Source organism: Tenrec ecaudatus, chromosome 12 (genome assembly GCF_050624435.1).
Source record: "Tenrec ecaudatus isolate mTenEca1 chromosome 12, mTenEca1.hap1, whole genome shotgun sequence".
Classification (NCBI taxonomy): Eukaryota; Metazoa; Chordata; class Mammalia; order Afrosoricida; family Tenrecidae; genus Tenrec; species Tenrec ecaudatus.
The window spans coordinates 106092256-106099068 of NC_134541.1; positions in this window are offsets into that span (position 1 = coordinate 106092256).

Here is a 6813-nt window from a genome sequence, read left to right on the forward strand (position 1 = left end):
GACCTCACCACGGTCACTCGTCCTTCAAGGTCCAGTAGTCTGTAGTAACTGTGTCTTGCACAGTCAAGGAAAACCCTAATGCCACTGACGGAGGGAGAAGACTTGAAATGAACGTCCCTTTCTCAGAATAATTACGTTAGTCTCAGAGGCATGGAAAGTATTCATGGACTGGCACCGATTCCTTTGGAAGGAAGGAAAAACAGGAGACATAAATAACCACATCATTAGCCAGAGGTCAGGCATGATGCGGGGGAGGGGGGGACAAATCAGGGAGGATGGACCACATCAGGTTACAAAATGGAGAATAGCTACATTGTTACACGACTTCCACATCACATCAACGCTTAACAGTCCAAGGACATCAATGATGACAGCCAACGCACTGAGGTGGATGGGCCAGCATTAGTCTATACGCAGAGTCATTTCACCTCACACCTTGGTATCAATTACTGCTAGGTGTACATCCTGAATGTGCAAAACAGGAAGATAGTAGATAGTGTAACATTGTTGCAAACTGTGAACTATTGGAGAGCAGGATAGTTGATAAGTGAGGAGTAGATGTGTATATACTGTGCGGTCCATAGATACACGATAGCACATGGGTATGTAGACAGATAGGTAGATATAAGTAGACACATAGGTAAATAGGTCGATGGATGGACGGATGTGGGAAGGTAGGTCGATTAGGTAGATTGATGTGCCTTTCCTGAAGGACTTCTGTTTTCGTGCTCAAGTTCCATGCTAAGAACTTGGCTCCCATCACCTGTGCAAGTCCTTCTGAAGGTTACCTTACCCCCACTTTTCCAGATAAAGAAACCAGTAGGTTAAATTGTCCAAGTCCACCCACCAACATCATTTCCAGCAAAAGAAAGCCTTACTCAATCAACAGAACATAAATCCCAAATGCGACCAAACTTTTTCCCAAAGAAAAGGTAGAACATAGCAAAAAGCTATGGATCATCCCCAAATCAGCAACCACCAGTGATCTTTTCTTTCAGTGTGGCCCTTGATTGCTGTGTGGGTCTCCTCTCCGTGAGACAGTACCCCAACCTCAGAGCAGACAGGTCCTTGGTCACCGAGCCTCACTGCTGATATACATCCAACTCACCTATTCCTGCCCACAAGCTGCACTTCAGAAGGAAACCCAGAGTGAGGAATTTTCTTCTGTTCTTGTCTGGTTCCATTTAGGACTTGCTAATAAGCGTCATGGCAACTCTGGCTTCGGTGTTAAAAGATAATCTATCAGGAAGGCTTGTGCAGGTTTCATGGGATGCTGCTCTTTCATTCCATGGACACACGTCTTCCATTCGAAAGCAAGGTCATTCCATACCTTGTGAACGACACAAGCTCTGGTGGCATAGTAGTTACGCATTGGCCTGAAATCTTAAGTCAACAACTGGAAAAGGCTTTCTACTCCTTTAAAGAGTGACAGTCTCAGAAACTCACAAGGGCGGTTCTACCCTGTCCTACAGGGTCACTCCAAGTGGGCATCAACTCTCAACGGCAGTGGCTTTGGCTTTGGTTTTAGATGGAGACAACACAGGCTTCCTTCTTGAAAACTACCCAGGAGATGGCCCGTCTAGTTCCTCTTCTTAACTCACCAGTGACCCTGGCATTCATGTGACAGGGTCCTCAAAAGAATGGATGAGCATTCTGCTGAAATGGACAAGAACCAGACCCGATCAGGCAGAAACAGCGTCTGCCAAACCCATACTTGAAGCACCAAAGACTCACTGCTATCGAGCCAGGGCTGACTCATAATGACTCCCTGTGGGTTTCTGAGAGTGTAATTAGTCACAGGAGTAGAAGTCCCGTCTTTCTCCCAAGGAGCTGCTGCTGGTTTTGAACTGCCTACCATGTGAATTGCAACCCAACACCTAACCACCACACCACCAGGGCTCCATATGCACCAAAGAGAAGGGCAGGGTTCGGGAACACTTATGCTCTTCGTCCATAAGTGCACCCACTGCACAGATTGGTCAGCACTTACTGGATGCCCACTCACAAATAAGCTTTTATTTCTGCCCACAAACGCCCAGGCCTTGGCTACCATGCTAAAGATTGTAGCAGTATTTCCCCAGGAGGGTGAAAGCATCTTCTAGGGGGCTCTGGAAGGATCCAAGTGAACCACAGAGAAGCAGAGACCTCCATGTGCTCCTGGATTATACGGTACAGTACAAATGTTTGCAATGGCCAGGAGAGTAATTTTAAAAATTTTTTCTGAGAAGAAGAAGTTGGGCCAAACATGTTTGGGAACCACTGGGGTAGAGTTGCAAGTCCTCCCAGGAAAAAGCAAAACAAACAACAAAGACCCTGGTGATCTACTTCCAAAAAGATTAGCCATGTAAAAGCCAATGGAGCCGAGTTGTACTCTGGAAGGGCGGGGTCACCATGAGGGAGAGTCGACTCGATAGGCACTGGTGTGATGGGTTGGAGATTTAGTTTCAAAAGCTTGAGTGGGCAGGAATGCAATATCATCTTATTTTAACTCCTTTCATTTTCACAAAAACAGGGGATCACTGGCAGTTATCAGGTCGGTCCAAACTCCAGCCGGTGCCCCTTTATATTTTCCCAGAGTGTGCTACACAGAGAGGTCCAGTTGCACAGTGGTTTCTCATTGGGCTGCTAACCCCAAGGTGAGCAGCTCAAAACCACCAGCAACCTCACGGAGGAAGCACACGGCTTTCTATTCCAACAAAGAGCTACAGTCTCAGAAACCCACCGGGGCAGTTCTACCCTGTCCTCCAGGGGCGCTGTGAGTATGTTAAACAAACAAGCAAAATAACTGCAAAGCCTTGCTTTGGAAAACATCTTTGCCTCTGCATGATTCATTTCTTGAAATGTGCCTCAACTCAAATGTGGGCGTTTAAAAATTGTTCTTATTTTGCCGCTGCCCCCACCCCCAACCCCCCTCTTCTCTTTCCTTGGGGAGCTCTGCTTTGATAACCACCCGGGCCTCTGTTCCGCTGCCTCTTTTTCGCGTTCTTGTGGTTGCTCACCTTTTGCCCACTTAAACTGCAGCTCTTCGCGTGTGCTTGGAATTTTGGCAGTTCAGGTTCAAAAGCAAGCCCTCTTCAGGGCAACCTGTTCTGACACATCCGCATCTTAATACAAAGCTTCGCTAGATTAATGGGTTAGCTAAGCACATCACTTCGCGCCACTCAAGTTCACCTCCGGTGCGTGAGAAGAGCGCTGTGTCTTTACGTTTGGGGGATTTTCTTTCTTTTTTCACTTTTTTTTGGTAGAATGTGTCTGAACCTAGAAACAAGTGTTATTTTCTCGAATGTTCCTCTTTCAGAAGCACATAGGGGAGCGTCGGCGTCCCTGTAAAGGCTGGAAGTCATTGCCATTATCTCCTTCGGGGGGACATCCATGCATTTCCCCAGCTGTCACTTTCCTGGAGCGGGGAAAGCTGACATTAAGTTGATGGCGTTTCAGGGCCCTGGCGGCCTCTTAGAACGGAAAAGCACTGTGATAATAAAACATTGTGATATTAATGAGAACCTTTCCTGAACTGGCCCCTTGCTGGCAGGAATGTGGAAGACATAACTGGAAGAATCGTGGGCGTTTGACTGCCCTCCTGACCCCTTTCCTGTGTGTGGACCCTCCATACCCCATCATGGCACCTCACCCTGCCCGGTAGCAGTCTCCTAGGAGCTGTGTAGACAAGCATTCGGCCAACCCACTGCTGTGGCGTCAATCCAACTTAACGTGACCCCAGGGGGCCAAAATAGAACTACCTTCCATAGCAGTTTCAATCGGGAAGAGAGCATCTTTTGGAAGTTGATCTCCACCTCTTTCTTCTGAGGTGCCTGGAGGTGGACCTGAACGGCCAACCTTATAGCTAATAGCTGAGCATTTTAACCATTTATATCAGGAAGGTGAGGATTAAGCTCAGAAGGACCTCTTGCATGTCCAATTCTTGCTATTAACCCGTTGCTGCTGATTTGATATCCAAGAATGGTGACCTGAGGACAGGAAAGAATTGCTCCTCAGTGTTTTTAAGGCAGGACATCTTCGCAGACACAGACTGCCACACCGTTCTCCCTTGAACCCCAGGTGAGTTCCAGCTATCAACCCTCTGCTTACCAGCTCAACCTTGAACTCACTCGTCCACCATGGCTCCTTGGTCCATGCTATTAGGCATGGAATTATTAAGACCAGCCAGTTTTTTTCCCCTTCTCTTTGTAACACTGGAATGAAGCCACAGTGCAATGGTTTGGAAACCTAGAGGTGGTTTACAGGTAAAACACTTTGCTTGATTCATCAGATTCATGAGCTCAGATTAATGCCTCAGACGTTCAGATGGCTGCAACCTTCATCTCTCTCAGGGCTGTTAGAAGAATCTAGAATGGTCCTTCAAATGGGGCTGGGATGGCTGCCCAGAGGCCAATGACCATGCAGGCTGTGCATTCAGCCATGGTTGCCAGAAAGGGGTAGGAGGTCCTTTGGGGAGTTCTTGGACCCATGGATGCATTAAGTAAACCCATCAGAACAGCACACCAGTGCGAATTGCAGCACGGGTCCCAACAGCCAAAAGGCGACAATAGGCAGAAGGACATTCACAGAAGGAAGGATAATCTAAGGGCGGTGTACGTGGCTGTTAGCTGAGGTCAAGAACATTCTGACTCCCACCTGCCCTGTGTACAACAGAAAGAAAGGCCCCCGGAGCCCGCGACATCCTCACAATTGTTTTGCTTGAGCCCAGTTTTGCAGCCAATGCGTGAATCTGTCTCATGGAGGGCCTTGCTCTTTTTCTCTGGCCCTCTACTTTACGGAGTGCCATGTCTTTTTTCAGGAACTAGTCGCTCTTGATAACATATCCAAAGTATGGGAGACAAGGTCTCACCATCCTTGCTTCTAAAGAACATGCTGATTGTACTTCTTTTGTGACAGACTTATTTGTTTTTCTGGCAGTCCAAGGTATGTCTCCTATTCTTAGTCAACAGAATAATTCAAATGCCCCAATTCCTCTGCTACTGGCCAGCTTTCACATGCATATGAGTTGATTGAAAGGCCCCTGGCTCTGGCCAGGTGAACCTTAGTCCTCAAAGGGGCATCTTTGCTCTTTCACATTTTAAAGATGATCTGTGCAGCAGATTCACCCAATGCAATAAATATGTCTTTTGATCTCTTAACTACTACTTCCATGAGCATTAATTGTGGATTCAAAGGAGATGAAATCCTGCTTATATATTTATGTATATAGATATTCCATTATATAGATCCATACATAATGGAATATATACACACGTGTCACATATAATCCATTACATTCCATACATGGAATGTATTATATACATAGTATATAGAATATACATATGTGTAGGTGTATATTTTCTATGTATATATTATATAGAAAATGCAATATACATTCATATCTGTATATTCACACATATTTCTATTCTATTACATGTATTCTATGTGGAACATAGAATATATACATAGTATATGCTATATAATGGAATATGTATGATATATGTGTATATATTCTACATATAGTATGTGTATATTTCATATTTGTGTGTATATGTGTGTCCAGCTAAAGATATGGATATAGATGATATACATATAGATAAGGATTGATATATCAGTTGAACTCATTGCTACCAAGTTGATTCCGGCTCATGGCAAGCCTACGGGACAGAGTAGAACTGCTCCCTAGAGTTCCTGAGATGGGCATCCTTTATGGGAACAGACAGCCTCCTCTTTCTCCTGCAGAGAAAGTGGTGGGTTCAAAGCACTGACCTTGTGGCTCGTAGCTCAATGTGTATCCTGCGCCACCAGGGCTTCATTGAAAGGGTAAACACATTATGTTACATGTATTTTTTTTTACAACAAAAAAGGGTGAATCAACCTTAAGGATCAACATATAACCCCCTCCCAGGGGGACAAACAGCAGAAAAGTGCGTGAAGGGCAACAGAGGACGATGCAAGATACGAAAATAAGAATCTATAACTTATCAAGGATTTATGAGGCAGGGTGGGTGGAGAGGGGGGAATGAGGAGCTGATATCAAGGGCTCAAGTAGAAAGAAGACGCTTTGAAAATGATGATGGTAGCATATATACAAATGTGCTTGACACAATGGATGAACGTATGAATTATGCTAAGAGATGCAAGAGCCCCCAGTAAAAGTATTTAATTAAACAAACAAACAAAGCGTGACAATCTTTTGGTAGCCCCCCCCCAGAAAGAAATGATGAACGGTTCAAGAAAAGACCAACTAAGCAGCAATACCCCTGCCCCCTTTTTAAAAAATCTGCTAATAAAAGACAGAAGTCCATGTGCAGTCTTTGTCTTTAAGAGCAAACCTGTAGTTGTACATAGACTTTAAAGTCAGTGAGGAGACTTCCATTCTGGGAACTAGAGTTCACAAGGGGGGATTTCTTGGCTCTGGATACGTGGCTGCCTTTCTGGCGGCTGCAGCTGACCACAGTGGTGAGTGTGAAATTAGCAGCTTCTCTCTTTGCAGGAAAGGGCTTTCCTATGTGCTTTGCTATTTAAGATGGTATTCTAAGTGTGTGGGTCTTCAATTCTCCATTTACTAACAATGGGATTTCTTTACTACCGACCCCTTTTCTTCCCTCCCCCAGCCCCTAGACGGAAAACACTGGACATGTTTCTCTGGGGCAGATGGAAAAACCAAGCAGTGCCACACAGGTAACTCTTCCATGATAAAACCCAATATATGACTGGTTTCACTAACACATGCAGGGGCCCTGGTGGCACAGTGCCTACAAGTTGGGTTGTGATCAGTCCACAAGGTCAGTAGTTCAAAACTAACAGCCACTCCTTGGGAGAAAGAAAGGG